General features: G+C 45.8%; 1 protein-coding gene and 1 long non-coding RNA gene across 3 annotated transcripts in view; one reads left to right on the top strand and one right to left on the bottom strand.

Annotated features, from left to right (window-relative positions):
• NR4A3 (nuclear receptor subfamily 4 group A member 3) overlaps positions 1 to 4667 on the bottom strand; it is a 36816-nt gene extending 32149 nt beyond the window's left edge. The window contains exons 1-2 of the mRNA XM_036856569.1: positions 4257 to 4667; positions 843 to 1016 (exon numbers count right to left, since the gene is read on the bottom strand). The gene's annotated coding sequence lies outside the window, so the exon portion shown is untranslated. The remainder of the gene's footprint in view (positions 1 to 842; positions 1017 to 4256) is intronic.
• A 2124-nt stretch (positions 4668 to 6791) lies between these two features.
• LOC118897053 overlaps positions 6792 to 17731 on the top strand; it is a 182788-nt gene continuing 171848 nt past the window's right edge. For both annotated transcript variants that reach the window (XR_005020334.1, XR_005020333.1), the window contains exon 1: positions 6792 to 6862. This is a non-coding gene — a long non-coding RNA (uncharacterized LOC118897053). The remainder of the gene's footprint in view (positions 6863 to 17731) is intronic.

The raw sequence follows: 17731 nt of genomic DNA, 5'->3' as shown, positions 1-17731 counted from the left end.
GAGGCCAGTTCAAGCCTTTATTTCCCGAGTGCCCTACAAACACTCATTAGTTTGAAGTTAAAAGAGCACTTATCCTGCTGTCCAGTTGTTGGGGTGAAATGAAAGGCTAGTCATTTAAAAGAAAGAACACTGCCTGATGTTTCATTTGTTCTCCTCCCTTGGATTTCTCCATGAGTCTTTTCTATCATTCTTCTTTGCCAATCCCTACCTATTGCTCTTCTTTGTGTCTTTCTGAGGTTTCCAGATAGAAGATGAGCTTGCTGGGACTGAGTTCTATTTATCTGCATCTCTTTGGCCAGGCACCTGGTATCCCTTTACCAAATGCATAAAGAGGTATTACAAGCCAAACCTGCAATCCTTTCTTTTGCCCAAATCAAATTTACTCCTTGGTTTTCAGCTCAAATGCTTTCTCTCTTTCCCTTTGAGCTTCAATAATCCAAATGTCTGCACCCAGATGATTTGCGTTTTATACAAACAAAAATGCTTTGCATTGTTCGAAATGATCCCATAACTTAAATGCATTAGCATTAAAAGTAGAGCAAATATGAAGACATTAAAATGTATAAAAGATCGAAATCTGTTGGTGTATTTGCATTTTTCTCAGGAAAAATATCTTTGAGCAATACGATTAATTTAATCTGGCTGCTCCACTAGGTAGCAACAGGGTGTGGTATCCAGAGGAGATTCGTGCAAGGAAGCCACCTGTGCCGTGAAATTCTCGGCCAGCAGTCACTCGCTGTCCTGGCGCTGGGCAAGTCGACCAGCCTGCTTGCTGGGTATGTGGCTCCCCCACCCACATATCCCAGCCCGGGAGGAATAAGGGGTCGTGCCTTCAGACCTACCTGGAGGATATCTTGCGCGCTGAATGGTGGGGCTGGGGGTCTCTCCAGCGGAGGCTGAGAGTGGAGGAGGCGGGGACGTCCGGCGGGGCGAAGCGGCGGAGGTGCTGCCCGGCTCCGCTGAGGGTCCAGTCTCAGGGCTGGGGCTTGCCGGGCTGCGCTCTTCCGCAGTGGGCTCTGCGGGCACCAGGAGAGAGGACAAAGGTCACAGTGAGACCACGCTGGGTCACCGCGGCCTGGACTGGGAGTACGGCGGTGAGGGTTGAAGAGATCTCTAGAAATGCATTAATTACAAAAGAATTAGAAGGGTAAGAAAGCGGTGCTTAAGGTGACCGGAGTCCCCGGGCAGCAAGCATCACAGCGCCTTGGGGGAGCCGAGGAAAGGCTGTCCGCACTCACCGCGGTTTTGTGGTTCCCGAACCGAGGCTAAAAAAACGCGCAGCCAGTCGTCGCCCAGAAATTAATCTATCTGCCCCCACAATTGGTTCCAAGCTAACGATGTCATGAAAACCGAAGAATGGAGAACACTTGAGGAAGGAGTTCCACCCGAATCGGAGTCTGTGAGTGTGCACGAGCGGAAAATATTTTCCAACTTCACCCGCCCCCACCCCTCAAATACAAATTTTACGCATTGCATAGGAAAGGCACAGGGTCCGGAACGAATGCATGAATGCCCCGAGGAATTAAGAAAGTCTGCGCTTTTCATTCTAAATGCTAATGGAGCTTCGCCTCTATTAGCCGCGAGTTTCGGGGGCCAGGGGTCAAGCAAACAAAAGGACACAGTGGAAATAGGCCGGCGCTGGAAACGAGGCACAAGGCGGTTGGCGTTTGCGGCTGGTGGTGAGAGGGGAGGGAGGCCCCCTGCGCCCAGCGGGCGGTATCCCAGAGGGTGGGCGACTTCGAGGCTCGGGGCCATCCGGCGACCCGGAGGGGGGCACATTCCGGAGGGCGCCGAGAGCGCCTCTGGGGCGAGCGTCTCTGCGCAAAGCCTTAGCGAAACTTTGTAGCTAGAAGCGCATTTCGGCGGGCCTCGGGTAAGGATCCCACGGCCCCAAACTCCGGCCTATAGCGCCCCCTTTGCCCGGACCCACTCGCAGCTTAAGGGATGGGAACGGGGACTCGGAAAAAAAAACCCCAAACTACCAAAATTCCAAAAACCTCGGGGGTGCGCGGGCCGCGGGTGTCGGATAAGTTTCGTCTCCCGCCGCCCCTGCTCCCCGGGCTTGCCTGAAAGGAAAGAGGGTATCGGAGCCCCCAGATCCGGGGAGCCCTCGACGGCCAGGAAATGGGGGATTCCCTTGCAATCCCCAACCCCAGCCCCAGCTGATACTACAGAAAGCCTGAGCTCGCCCTAGCGCAGGCAAGGGCGGATCTTCCCACGGCTGTAGCTTGCGCTTCCCGTCACTCCCGCATCTTCAGTGGGAGTCTCTGGCAACCTCCCACCACCACCTCCAGGTGCCCGCATTCCCGCCCTTCTCCGCGGCCTTTCAAGCGGAGTCTTTCTCCAAGGATAGGCCTCTGACTGGGGTGGTCGAGGGTAGCGTCTCCCCAAGGAAGGGGCTCCTCTCGAGCGCCCGGCGTTCGCGGGGAAGAGCCACACCGCACTTCCTACAGCCGAGCCGAGCGCCCCTCGGCTCTCTCCCCCCACCCTTAACCCCCCCCGCCCCGAAAAGACCGGTTACCTAGGCGAAGCCTCAGCGCCTGGAAACACGTTGCTCCGCTCCCGCTCGCGGCCGCCGCGGCCGGGAGCACGGAGCCTCGGGGTTGTAAATTAGGAAGAAATAACTACCTCTGTCAAAGCCCCTTTCTTTCTCGTGGGCCGACGAAAGGAACACCCCCGTGTTCCCCTCCCCGTGGTGAAGTGTGTGAAGGAAACCGTGAAACGCACCATTGTGACCGGGGCTCCTCCACGGAGTTTCCAACCCTGGGGAGCGGGGGCGGAGGTTGGGCGGGGGCAGGAGGAGTGGAGAAGAGACCGACAGAAAGGGAAAGACAGAGATTCTCAGAAAGACAGAGGGAGAGGAGACAAACCGCGGGGGAGAATTTCTGCGAGCGCACGGTCCCAGGGAAGCGGGGGGTGGGGGTGGGGGGGTGGGGGGTTCGGGAGGAGGGAGCGGGTGTGGAGGCTGCTGTGGCCTAAGGGGCCTTTGATATTCACATTACGAGCGTCTTGCTCGGATAAGAGAACTCGAATAAACTCAAACTTCATTCATTGTGCTCAGCAGCCGCGTTAGGCAGCTGTTCCTTTCCCCAGCTCAGTTCTATAAAATATTTCTCCGTCGTGGGAAAAGAAGATTCAGGATTGGATTCGCGATGAAATGACTGGAGGGCGCCCTGTACCTCTCTCCTGGCACCCTAGGGCTCTGGGATAATAGCCCGAGATTTCTGATTACCCTACTCCTTGCAGCTGTTTCCTCTGGAGAATCCGTGGGCATAATAAATGACAATCTCCAAGAACGGTCTTTGGAATGAAGGGACAAATGCTTTCTCCCTCACGACTGACCCAAGCTTCCAACAGGTTCTAGAGGTGCCTTTGGAAGTCAGCCTCCGCAGGCTGCGCCCGCTTGACCGCTCTCCTCTCACCACCGAGAACTTTCATTTCTATGAAGAGTAAAACACTACGAGCAACTTCTCCAAAAGCGCGAGTTCTGTCAGTTAAAACACGCGTCTCGCATACCGACTCAAGGCCCGGAGGAGAGAGACACCGTTCCCACGCGTGTCGGGGCACTGGGGTCGGCAATTACACCCGATTACCTCCGAAGGGAAAAGTGTAAACGGGCAAGTCGGCGACTCCAGGCAGACGTGCCTGGTGGAGCCCCAGGCTCATTTCAATACAATAAGCCACATTCCTACAATTACGCCCTCTTTCCTGAGATCCTCGGAGCGCCGCTGCAAACTCCGGCCGCTGCTGACCAGGCCCCTTCCCTCCCAAGCTTCCTCCCAGTCAACCATCTCGGAGTCACCATTAGGCATATTAACTTGGACCCACTGGAGCCCCTATTTTCAATCCTAGTTAAAAGGCAGGAAAATTACTGCCGTTCATCACCGGAGCTGCAACTCCCTGCCGCTGCCGCCGCCGCCGCCTAGAGCATCATTACCATGACAACTAGAGCCGAAATACCCTGAATTACATCGCTGGAGCTGCTACTGCACAAATCCCGGTCCTCCTCTTTGTTAGAGGCTTTTCGCCTCTTTGGGTAGGGAGAGGAATCCCACAAGCTCCAGAGATCCCCGCAGGCCCGCTACGGGGGAAAAGTTTCAGATCAGAACCCGCCGGCGACTCCGCGAGCAAAGCCGGAGCGAGGAGGCGAGGGGGGAAAACCCCACACTCAAAGTTGTCAATTTCAGAAGCTAAGCTTCCCAGCGCGCCAACTTTTTAGCAAGTCCCCCTATTAACTGAGCGAATCTCATACGTACTTGAGTGCTGTGGCGGTTCCGTCTTTAGAGCGAGTTTCTAGAAAGCTGCCCCGAAATCTGCACTGGGGGCGGCGGGGGGGGCGGGAGTCACAGTTGCTGTCCCGGAAGGGCTGCGGTGTAGAAGTCCAGCGGCTCCCAGAGGCAGTGAGCTGCTGGCAGGGGATGCTGCGATCCCGACTCATGGGAGAGCGCCGCCGAGGGGTTCCGCGGGCGTCCTGGCTCGGGCCGCGACCAGGGGGTAGGATGCCGCTTCTGTTCCCACCTCCACAGCCACCGCCGGCGCTGTCAGCGTTGCAAAGTGAGACCGGGAGGGGCGTCCGCCTGCCGCGCAGCGCTGCACCCGCGAGGGCGCAGGGCGAGAGGGGTGTGAGCGCGCGGGAGAGAGTGGAGTGTGTGTGAGGAGCGTGTGTGCGCGCGTGTGTCTGTGTGTGCGAGTGAGGGAGCGGGTGTGAGCTTGTCTGTGTGTGGGGAGCGGAGGAGGAGCAGGAGCTGGAGGGGTGGGGGGCGGGAGGCAGGAGACTCCGCTCTCCCGGCTGCGCGTTCGCTCTCTCTCTCGGCACGTCATTTATGCCACAGGAGCCCTAGCGGCCTCTCCATAGAGTGCCTGGAATGCGAGACGTCAATGTGACGCCATGGGACGCTACGTCACCCTCCTCCTCCCTCCCCTGGCCCAGCCGGTTCCGCGTGTGCGAGGGAGGGGGTGTGTGTGCATGTGTGCGCGCGCGCGTTCCCCGGCCATTTGCAGGGCAGCGCAATGGAAACTGTGCCGCGCGGCCAGTCCCGGCCCGGGGGCCTTTCGGACTTGCGCTGCCAACCCGTTTGCAACCGCGCTGCTTGCCCGGGCGCTATTCTGTAAGAGGGTGCAGCGGCCCGCCCGCGGGTCAGGCGGGACCGCCCAGCTGTCAGACTCGGGTGGAGTAGAGTTGGAGGAGTGCTACTGGCGCGCCTCCGAGGCTGCCCCGAGGCAGGGAGCCAGGGCGAGGGGGTAAGAGAGAGGACAGCTCTTCCGAAAGGGAAGGCTCAGCCAGCCAGCTTCTCCGAGTGACCTGGCAGCGGGTGCAGGAGTCAGGCACCAGTCCGAAGACTCCCCGAGGTGCAGCTGCTCTTTCCCCAAGCAACAGTTCTAAAGCTTGTTTACGTCTCTCTGGCTCCCTGCGCCTAGGCTAATCTCTCTCCTCCTCCCATCATTTGCTGGGTGCGTGTTTCGCACAGGGATACCGATGGCTCTGGAAGATAAGGTTTTATTTCTTTACACTTAAAGTGTGGGTTTCCTAACGGGACTTTATAACCCAACTAAGTGCACATCCGTCATCCGCGCGCGCTGCAGCAGAAACTGCTTATTGTGTGTAAAACAAACACACACGTGTTGAACAGCTGAGCGGGTCTGACTTGCAAATCACCCCCTCCCATCAGAAATGTAACTCTCAGTTCGCACTTTCACTTTTTGATGGTTGTAGACGGGCCTCCCCTCCCACCTCCCAAATTAAACATTTCGAAATCAATCAACAGGATTTATTAGTCAGTCCCTCGCTACGGGATTTGCTCTGGTCTCCTGGGACACATTTGTTATGAAATGGTGAGCTGAAAGCTTGGGTGATTCTGTTAGGGAGAGCAATTTCTTCCTGGAAGTGATGAATTTAAGTGTGAATTTCTTGCTGAAAACACAAAAAATTTTATCAGAATTAAAGTCTCCTAGTTCCAAAGGTTGCAGCTGGGTGAAAACAACCTCTTTTAAAAATGATTTTTTGAGGAGGAGAAAGTATTTGAGTGAAACAATGCAGACAGACATGGTCCCCATGTGGTCCGCTTGAATCAGACGTGACATTTATGTCTTTGACCTGTCACAATCTTTGCGTGTGTGTGTGGGGGGCGGAGCACACAATTCAGAATCGAAGGTTCGAGCTACCACAAGAAACTTGGAAACAAAACTAGAATTGTACATATGCTGTGGGTGTATTTCTTCGCCTCCACTTCCACTTCCACTTCAGACAGGGTGGTGTGGAGAAGACCTGGAAGGGTACTACGAAAGTTGACCTAGCGGACAGGAACAGAGCCTCTGCACTGCCACGGGTTCCAATCCAGTCTCACAAGGAAGGAGGGCGCTGCTACATTGCATCCATTCAAAGGCGGGCGGGTGGGGGTAGCAGGACCTGGAGCCGCGCGGCGCTGACGCACGCGAGGCGCGTGATTGACGCAGGCAATGTTACTAAATTCGGCGGTTGGCCGGGCCCCTCCGCCGCCGCCGCCGCGCGCGCGCGCGCGGCAGATAGCGGAGTAGGTTCCCCTCGGTCACCCCCGCCCCTTCTCCATTCAGAGCAGCTCTCGGCCGGGCGGGGCGGGGCGGGGCGGGCGGGCGGGGCGGGGCGGGGCCGGGTACGCGCGGGGCGGGGCGGGGCGCGCGCGGCCGCTCCGGGATCCGGCCGCACCAAATATAGTCGGGCCTGGCTATTTTTAGCCGGGCCCAGGGCGCCAGCTCGCCGCGTGAGGGGGCGCCCAGACCCCGCGGGGAGTGCGGAGGGGGCGGGGGCGGAGTCGCCATCTTGGACTCGGCTCGACCCAGTCTGGTGACCGGCGACGCTGGGCCGGGTTCGGCGCAGGGGGTCGGGGTGAGTGGGTGTGAGCTGTGGGATAGAGTGGGACGCGCGGGCTGTGACTTGAGCGGAGGGCAAGTCAGGGCGCGGAGCCTGCCCTCAGGGGTGGCGCGGGGGAGGGCCCGGGACGCGCGGCCCATGGGGCGTGCGCGGGTGTGGGACGGCAATCCCCGCCAGCCGGCGGGCCCGGCCGTCCCGCCACCCCGCGGCCCGGCCAGCCCCGAGTCGCGTGGGGGCGGAGCCGCCCGCGGCCACCACTTCCTGAGAGCCGGGGATACCCCTCCCGGACGTCACGGAGGAGCCGAGGCGGCGGTGGCGGCCCGGGGCTCATCTTGCACTTGCATCACGGGTGCAGCAGCAGTTGCTCTGCTCCTTTGTGGCTTTTTCCCCTGTTGAGTAACTGCTTTGTTAAATGAAAATACCATGACGGGCCAGTGTGATCACCAGCTCCAGACCTCAAAGAAAGTGAAGCTGTCAGGCAAGAAGAGGGAGACTCCCCTAGCCGGCTGCGATGGTATCTGGTGGGTGGATGTGTATAGAAGCACTTGACAGTTTCCACGTATTACTTCTTGCCTAACTTTTCACCCCCAAGAAGGTTTAAAAATACTTTTATTTCCATGCTGTAAAAATTTCTTATCTTCTGCACCCCACCCATTACCCCTTCAATTTGAAATCGCGTGCAGAACTGGAATCACTGAAAAGAACAGTTATTAGGTACAGTTTTTAGGAAACAAGACATCTTTCAGTGAATTTGTTGAGTAAACTACATTTTTAAATGTTAATATGTAAAAGATCCTTGCTCACTGAAGGTACTTATAAAGCTTCTAGCTAAGTTTGTTTATATGAATTGGGTTTCTTCAGTGACCGTTTCAAACCGGTGGTCTTATTTATCTTAAATTAAAAAAAAAAATTCCATCCCTGTCTGAATATCTCCAGGTAAAGCAGTTCTCCCTTTGACTCTTGAGTGAATGTGACTTTCTGGACGTTTATGTTGGTTATATGCTTCCCTCGCCCCTTTTTCCCCTCCTCTGCCTTTTACGTCCTTTTCTTCCTGAGTATCGGGTCACCAATCTTTGTTCCTTGACTACTGTGAGGCTGAGGGCTGTTGTCTGATTGCACTGAACCAATCAGCTGGCTTAGTGCTCCGCTGGGTAGGAAGCTGGACTGACTGTTGGAGAGGTTCCAGTGGTCACTGATAAGTGGCAACATTTTTGCACTCAAATGGAAAGTCATGGAAGCAGAGACAAGGCTCTCTTACAAACTGGGACACCATCCTTTGCTTAAACCTAGGGCTGTAGTCATATGCAGTTCTTTAGGTGACCTCAAACCAAGTGAATCGTTCTCTTTTTCAAATTAATATCTATTGTTCTATACTGTTTCAAAAGTCTGATTTACTAAAAGTCAGGCATAATTTTCTGTAAGGCTTATGTAATATGACCATTTCAGTAATATAAAATACCTTTTTGATGACTTTTTTATTAAATGAAACAATTATAATTAAATCTCTTCTTTTGGGAAATCAAATAGAATAAGACTATCTTAGTCTGTGAAATGTGGAAAACTTAACCTGGTTTGGTCCTTTTTCTAGAAGAGGGACATTCATGTGTGGCCTAGTTTACACCCAAAGCAAAGAAAGCAGTTAGTTTCTGCTTTCATGATACTTATGGCAGCCAATCTGTTAAAAATTCTTTCTATGAAGTAACTATTACAGATTCATTGGATAATTATCTTTCATTTTGTTTTGGTTTTGTAGGTGTAGTCTGTCTGCAAGAAAGAAAGTGCTCTTTCTCTTGGAAAATAAAATATGAAATTTTGGGGAAATTTATTGTGTATGATATAAAGCAGTTACTTTAACAAAATGGGATTTAGAATTGCTTTAAAGACTCTTCTGATTAATCACTGACATGTAAATCTTGTTGATTTTGCTAATATGTAAAGAATGATGATGAGTCTTGCTGATACAAAAATTGGGTGAGGAAAGGTGAAATGAAAATTCCAAGCCAGAAGTTGTTACCTAAGGTGAAGATAAGAGAGAAAATTAAAAGACTTGTGTGTAAGTCCATGTTTTCCTGAATCACTATAGAAGTTCTATACTACATTTAAGATATGTATATAAAATTTGGTAGCTTGGGCTGACATTGACTTATACACTTAAATTACTGGGCTCAGGAACATGGGACAATGGTAGTAGTTTTCTGTCTGATCTACCTGCATACCATCCCTTCCTTATCACTTCTATCATTGCCAGATTATTCTTCCTAAAATACGGCTTTTGTAATGTCACTCCTGGGCTCAAAAGTCTTCAGCAGCTGGATATGTCTCCAAAATAAAACCCCAAAGCCCCCACATCCTGGCCTCTTTATTTCCACAGAATTTTCCTATCCTAGTCAAATTGTTATCCTCACTTTTCTTCAGACATCCTTTTACCCTTCCACATTTGTTCATAGTTTTCCTTTTTATGGCGTTCCCTTCTTCTCTGCTTATTGAAATCTTACCCTTCCTCTAAAACTAGTTCAAGAAATGAACTCAGATTGTGCTTTAGTCTTTCATAAAGTTCTTATTTTACTGCCTTCTTTTTGTGCTCTTGTGTCCATAGCTTATTGCCCTGTTGAACTGTAAGCTTCAAAAGCATGTCTCATATATCTTTGAAATTTCTGTGGCACCTAAGTTTAACAGAGATAGTAAATATCCATAAAATATTTCCCCATCTAAATTTGAATATGAAGAGAGAGCAGCCATAATATAAGTAACCAGTTATATGGATTAGGATATTCTTGACATGAATGGACAAAATGATATCATACATTAGTTGTTTTCTTTACCTCAACTTTTAACACTCCTGATTTGAGTATAGTGCCCACCACAAGCCCAGACAGCCACATGGTGATACAAGGAAATTGCAGCTTGGCTTGTACCTATTATAGCCGTGTAGGAAGATTTGCTATGATTTTTTTTTTTCCCTGACAGACTTTTGGTTTGACTGTTCTACAGTCTTTCCCCCTCTTTGTGTACTTTCTCTTATGCTGCTTCCTCTCAATGAAGAATGGGATGCTGTAGGCTAGGAAATGTTAATATCAACTTCTTTTGGGAAAATTTCTTAAGGTTTAAAAAATTGAGAACCATGGCACCTATGTATAACCAGTTAAACATAAATTCTTGAGTTTCTTATCTTTTCTAAGATATGTTTAAATAGATTTGTATGATACTACGTATATGCAGAAGTAAACTAGGCAAAGAGATTTTGGAATTATGATTTCTTAGAAGTTTTAGAAAGAGGCTCATGTGAATTAGAATATTAATATTTAACAAGGAAAAAGTAAATAATAGATCAGGAAAGACTTTCTATGTTACAGAAAATTTTAGAAAAGAGTAAAAACCAGAGAGGGAAAGATTACTTAATAGTATAAGCGCTAATATTATTTTTTAATCTCATTAAATAATATTTTTCTATCCATTAGTAAATAACAGGACAGGCTTGCAATCTGGTTAAAAAGATAGTTTATTTCTTAGTCATGTTTTCCCCAGTCGTTGGTAAACTCTGGAAGGCCACAGTGATTTGGGAGAGAAAAGTTATTACGCATGTGTGATAAATAAATTCAGGATATTATTTATGCCTATGAAATAAGATCTGCATTTTAGCTAGGGTTGATGGAGCAAGTAAATATCTCTCCACATATAACTACATAGCCCGTTCCTATCACCCAACTCTGAAAAAAAAAAAAAATTGCCTCATGTGTACAAGATCAGTTCCTTCAGCATATTCTCCAGGAGTGGGATGCTGTATTTTACAGAAAGCACTAGATTGCTTCTCAGAGGCCTGGGGCTGGTTTTGCTGCCATGAAGCTGCCCAACCTTGGGTAAGTTAATTAATCTTTTGCGGGGGCCTAAATATCATTATCTGTAAAAGGATAATGTTGGGCTGACTATATGATCTTTAAGGATCTTTCAGGTTCTAAAGTTGAATGCTTTTTAAGGCTGGTTAAATGTTGTAAATCATGAGTCAGCTCTGGCGTGGTCTCCTGTCACTACTGGATTGCTGAAGTCAGGAGGCTCAGTAACTCTTTTGTATACTGTACAAATAGTAGTAATATTCGTAGTAATATTATATTAAACTTCTTTGGCCTGCTTGATAAATAACTGTAGCCATTGAGTGGGATCTTGGTGGCCTGAGAGTGTTTATGTGTTGCCAGCATCACAGCCTTGTCTTGTCCATAAAGTGGAAACAAGCAGAAACCTGGGTAGTCCAAAAGTCATTTTATATTTAGCTTTGGAATTTGTTTTTGTTCATTCATTTGAATATGGATGAGTCACAAACTGACTTCATACAAATTAATAAACTTTCATTGGAATGGATACTGTTGTTTGCTCCTCCTGTTCTTTTCTGATTCTCACTGCATGCTAAGCATGAATCATTTCTTCTTAAATGTAGCAGCTGAGGCAGAACTGTCCTTTTTGCTTTTTCCTAGAAAAGGACTGGTGATGGTGGGCTTGTAAGTCTTTACATCTCCTTTTGGAGTATAAATAGAGAAAGTGAAATATTGAGAAGGCAGGTCAAAAGGAAAGTACCAAGTAGGTATTAAGTTGGAAAAATGTTAGCAAATCAAACAGGAAGAATACAATAAATTCTGTTTGCAAACTTGCTGGTTTGCTGTTGGATACATTTTTATGGATAAATAAGAGCTGACTTTATAGGCATTGGGAAATACCCGAATCTTAACACATTGCAGATTTATGTATTATCTGAGTTAGGTTTGGATAGTAAAAACATGGTTTGCCCATTAATTTCGGGCTACTTTTTAAATGCCTCTTCTACATATTTAGGTATCTGGTTTCTTACTTAGATCATGTAATTATAACTGATTCTAATTTTTTGCCATAATATGTTTTTCATTATTTGTTACTCATGTTTATAGTTCACTACTGGAAAAATTCTTCCCTGATATCTGTTCTGAATTAGTTCTCTTTTCCAGTTATGTTTTCCTGTTTTATCAATTGTAGTGATGAGAATAGAAAGCCATATTTTAAAGATTTATATTGATACTTTTTAAGTTTAGTAAAATTATTAAATTTTACTCATTTCTAATTTCTGAAAATGATTATCTTATTTTAAATTCATATGTTAAGTCATTAATTTCACTTTTTTAAAACAACAGGGTAACCTGTATACAATTTGAAATCCATTTACCATAGTTTCATGGCACTTTATAGTTGCCAGTTAACTTTTTAGTGACTTTTTGGTGTTTTTTTTTGTTTTTTTTTTATTTGTTTGTTTATTTATTTATTTATGGCTGTGTTGGGTCTTCGTTTCTGTGCGAGGGCTTTCTCTAGTTGCGGCAAGCGGGGGCCACTCTTCATCGCGGTGCGCGGGCCTCTCACTATCGTGGCCTCTCTTGTTGCGGAGCACAGGCTCCAGACGCGCAGGCTCAGGAATTGTGGCTCACGGGCCCAGTCGCTCCGCGGCATGTGGGATCTTCCCAGACCAGGGTTCGAACCCGCGTCCCCTGCATTGGCAGGCAGACTCCCAACCACTGCGCCACCAGGGAAGCCCCCTAGTGACTTTTTATATTTAAATTTTTTGTGTGTGAGAAGCTTCTATTTACCTCAGAATCTTTTAAAATGCCTTTTTGTTTAAATTATCTTGGACATATTTATTTTGGGGGATGAATTTACTGAGCCCACGGAGCAGTTCTTGGCACAGAGTAGGTGCTCTGTAAACATTTGATGAATGAATGAAGGCAGTTTTCAAGAAGCTTTATTCAAAATATTCTATTTTCTTTATCATAACCAGCCTTGTGGCCTTATTAACTTTTCTGAGAGAGTTTCACTCAGGGGTTCAGCATGAGAGAGCAGCAGAGAAGACCTGCTGTACATCACTGTGCTGCTGCTTCTGAAACGCCTGTCCCTCCATTGCGGCTAGACTACAGACACATCTAGTTGTCCATATTGAGGGCAGTACCCCTGAGTCACAGCACTCTGTGACATCTGTGTTTGAACTAACGAATTCAAGTATCCTAAGGAATTACATCACCTTTTGATCCTGAACCCCCTCAAGAGTTAATCTCTGGCTTATCTCTTTATTTCGATGTGGCACTTTTGCTCCGATACTTTCACAAGATGGTGTCCTTCCCTCTTTTCTTTACTGTCTCTACCCTGGGTCTGTATAACCTGTTCATTGGTAAGTTCTTCACTTCTAGTCATAAGATTTCCTACTGTAACCCTCACTTTGCTTTACAGTTCAAGGCCTCTTGTCACTTGTCTTCCATCTATCACCCATAGACTGAGGGGTATAAATGTAGAATATTATCTAGGAACTCAAATTATATTTTCTAAACATTTAATATATTAAATCTTAAGATTTAACTTTTGAAAAGGTAATACATTCACATGACTCAAACAACAAAATGTTTAGAAATAAAAAAGTTTCCCTTCCACTCCTGTCCACCATCTACTCAGTTCCTATTCTCCTAGAGTTTTAAAATGCATATCCAAGCCAATACAAATATAAATTCTGTTTTCCTTTCCTTTTTTGTACAAATTGAAGCTTATGCTTCCATTCTGCCTTTTTCACTCAACAGTGTATCTTGGTGTTTTTTCCATAACAGTGGAAAAATATATGAGGTGTATTTCACTTTAACACTATGTCTTGGAGATCTCTTCCACATCATTGTGTGGCTATAGCATCATTTATTTAATCAGTACCATATTGATGGACATTTGGGAAATTTTCAATCTTTTGCTATTAGAAACAATGCTGCAGTAAATACTTTTGTTACATAGATTATTTCACACTTGTACAAATATATTTGTAGGGTAAATTCCTAAAAGTGGAATTGCTGGTCAAAGAGTGTATCTCATAGTGGTTTTATAGGTACTACCAAATTGCCCTTCATAGAGGCTGTATAATTTATACCCCCACCAGAAATGTATAATAGTGCCTGACTACCCGTGTTCTTGCCAACAAAACGTGTTATTGAACTTTTGGATTTTTTCCAATCCAGTGGGTGAAAATTGTTATCTTAGTGTGGTTTTAATTTTTATTTCTTTTAAAGAGTGAGTTTGAATATTTTTTCATATGTTTAAAAGCCATTTGTATTTCCTTTTCTGTGAAGTATCGCTTATATTCTTTTCTTCTTTTGGGGGGGTGGTCATTTGAAAATCAACTTGTAGCTGATGTTTATAATACGGAGGTTTGCCCTCTGTAAAATGAGTTGCATCATCCCCCCTGACCCCAGTTTGTCATTTGTCTTTGCTTGTAGTGTTTTGCCATGTAGATTTTTCCTAAAATGTAGTTGAATTTGTCAGTTTTCTCTTTTATGACTTTTGGGTTTTGTGTCATAGTTAGAAAAGCCTGCCCCACTACAAGGTTATAAAAGAATTCTCTCATATTGTCTTCTACTACTACTTTTATGGCTTCTATTTTACACTTAAGTTTTTTGATGCATTTTTCTTAGTGAATGGTATGAGACATAGGTCCAAATTAATTATTTTCCAAATGGCTACTCAGTTGCCCCAACACCGTTTGTGAATAGTCCCTCTCTACATTGTTTCGCTTTTTCCTAGAAACAAATTGATTCATCTACCTTGTTTTTTCACACCTACTTTGCTGTGACTGAATATAAATGCAGTTCTCTGTTTTCCTTCCTATAGAATGCCTTCTTTAATGGCATAGATGTCTTTGCCTTCTACCCTGCTACCTCTCTGCTTACCTCAGCAACACCAGCAGCCTGACAGCCAGTTATTATTTGAATGAATACAGGCTGCTTAGAAAGCTCTCCGGGATTTTCCATGGAGCAATAATGGGCTAAAAAGAAATCTTAACTGTAATCAGGTTCCTTCAAAGAATGTTCAAGCCAGAGATGTCTTCTAACTCTCTCTGGCCATGCTACCCAGCTATTCTAGAAGCTGAAACCCACTACCTGGGTCTTTTACTCCTGAGGCAATCCAGTTCAGATTGCTTCTTTCTGTGCAAATTCACATCATCTGCTACCTCTGCTTGTCTGACAATATGGGATATTACCCTCTATAATTTGGGATAGGGAACCATAATATGCCCAAGAAGTGGTTTGGATTCCCCATCATGCAGTGGCCAGCTCCAGAACCTCATTTACTGGGAAAGTGATTGTGGATGAATGATTTGGGGAACATGCATCCTCAATTTGAACTCCAAACAGATTAAGTTTTTTCATCTAGGGAACCTGGGGAAAACCCAGCATTGTTCTACCTAGGGGAGAGTGTCCAAGCAGGCAGCTGAAAGTGAATTTACTTGATATCCTTACTAGCACTTTCTAAGCTACTTGGACTAGTTTTATAGCTTTTTGATAAACACTTCCTTCTACTTTGAAACATTGCCCCAGGTGATGTTTCTCTTTCAGACTTGCCAGTTCCTTATTATTGAACCTTTTTGGGGGGTGTGTGTGGCTATTTCTTATCTCTGCATTTAGACTTTCCTCTGATGCTGGTAGTATACTCTGTCCCATACCAATTTGACTTAAAGTTATTTTGGCCAAAATCAATTTTGTCCAAATATAATTTAGTTGAAAGTAAACTGGTCAACTGGACAATTTGGTTAAAACAATTATTTGGTGTGAATATCCTAAGTTATTAATTTTTGAGTAGTGATACTTTTAGTATATTATGGGGTGTTTAAACACTTTTGGTCCATTTTCTAGAGATTTTTCTAATTTCCTTCTTTTATATTTCAAATTAATTTTCAACTACAAGAGCACTTTGTTGCTTGTGATACCAAAAGGTTAAGACAACCTAGCTGCCCAACAATAGCATAGTTGGACAAACTCGATCTTAACTACAAGGCAATAAGAGGTTAATTGGAACAACTAAAACATCGAGGGATAAGATAAAAACATGTTTCCATTATTGGTTTTTTTCCCCCTCATTAAAAAGGCAGTGTATGTGCAGTACAGGACACTCAGAAAAAATGTAGATGAGTAGAAGGACAAAAGGAAAAAAAAGCCATAAATTAATTTACCCAAGAATAACCAACGTTGTCCTTTCCTATCTTTTCAAATGCATTTTATACACATAAACTCTGCATACTGTTTGTAATCTGCCATTATTTAAGCATTCTCCAATGATTGATTAGTCACCTTTGTCCAGGTTTAGGCTTTGGTTCCTTTCTGCCTTTTGACCTGCAACTGTGGGCCAGTCCACTTTAATTGGGAATAGATTGCCATTCTCTTTTTCCTTCTGTCCCTGAAGCCTGCTGAGATCCACAACTAGCCTGGGCCCCAAAGACACCCCCCCTGCTTTATTTAAGTGAGACAGTTTGTAAATTAAGCCATTCTGCCAACCCTTTCTATGTATTTACAAAAGGGTCCCTGTGGAACGCTCTGATTATCTATAAAGTAATTTTTGGAGTTCATGCTTGATGTATATTATGTGTATAAATATATAAATTAGATGAGAATAATAAAGAGAGGGTAGGAATTAGATTGGCTCCTGACTAGAATAAAAATAAGGCAGAGAGATCCATTGTCATTGGAGGGAAATTATTTAAATAGATTTTCTCTAAATCAGGGTTGGCAGATATGTGCTATGTGTTGTGCGCAAACTTGAGTACATGGTAGACATCACTAATCAGTCATGGCACTATTACTTATTGGGTCCAAACTCATCTTTGGATCTTTCTTGAAATGGGATTCTAAGTAGCTGTAGCTACTGGAGTTGCTGTGACAAACCTATTTGCCATTCTTGCTCTAAAATATTGCATTAAAGTTTTTTTTCTTTTTTTAAATAGTGGATTGACCAAGAAAATTGTAATAAAATGTTTTCTAACTGATAGAAAAGTTTATGATGTCAAATATGGAATGTGACCAAAGAGTAATTATCTGAATTTCGGGCAAAGCACATGCCTCATCGTTAAGATCTTGGAAGCAACATAATAAATTATAGGTTTGTTATGGAGTGAAAACAATGCCACAATAATACTCATCATTATAACTTGCCCATGGTATGGTCATAGTGATTGACTACCCAGCATTAATTCCACCCTAGATGATGAGTCTAAACAGTCATGGTTAATCCCATTTCCTCTGCTAATGAAGGGTTAGGAATGGCCTGTAACCTATTTTGGCCAATGAGATGTGAAGGGAAGCCTGAAGGAGGGCCGGGGTGCTTCTGAGAAAGGTTTTCTTGACCCTAAAAAGAGATAAAAGAAAGAGATGGTGCCTCTTCTTCCTCTGATGCTGTTATGTCTGAATATGATAGCTAGAACTGCTCAAGACATCTTAGGGTAATGAGAGAAACTAGCTTTGGAGGAAGCTGATCTAGAAGATGGCAGAACAGAGAGAGGAAACCTGAGCTCTTGATGACCTTACTGAACTGCTGATTCTATTGTACTTGGTCTGCCTTACCTCTGAACTTCCAGGTCTGTGAGATAATACAGTTCCTTACTGTGTAAGCCAGCATGATCTGGGATTTTGTCACTTGCAGCCAGAAGCATTCTGAGTGGTATACTCACTTTGTCCCAAGCAGATTCATGTCAAACGGTTTTGATTTTATTTTGATGGATTTCCTTTTATTGGGGCTCTTCCCTCCCCTGTCTTATGGCTTCAGAAAGTGGGTGCAGATTTTAACTGGCCAATTCTTGTCTCAGTCTTCTCTAAGGGCCTCTACCCTTAGAGGTTCTTCACAGAAGAACCAGCGTTCTTCACAGAAAGCAGCAAGGAATCAGCCAGCTGCCATCATCTCTTCTGGAGCCTTTTTTAAAAAACATTTATTTATTTTATTTATTTGGCTGTACCAAGTCCTAGTTGCAGCACACGGGATCTTCGTTGCCACATGCAGGATCTTTAGTTGCAGCATGCGGGCTCTTAGTTGCGGCATGTGGGCTCTAGTTACCTGACCAGGGATCAAACCTGGGCCCCT

This window comes from Balaenoptera musculus, chromosome 6 (assembly GCF_009873245.2).
Source record: "Balaenoptera musculus isolate JJ_BM4_2016_0621 chromosome 6, mBalMus1.pri.v3, whole genome shotgun sequence".
Lineage (NCBI taxonomy): Eukaryota > Metazoa > Chordata > Mammalia > Artiodactyla > Balaenopteridae > Balaenoptera > Balaenoptera musculus.
Note: the sequence above shows the minus strand (reverse complement) of the source record. Positions and strands in the feature narration are given on the sequence as shown.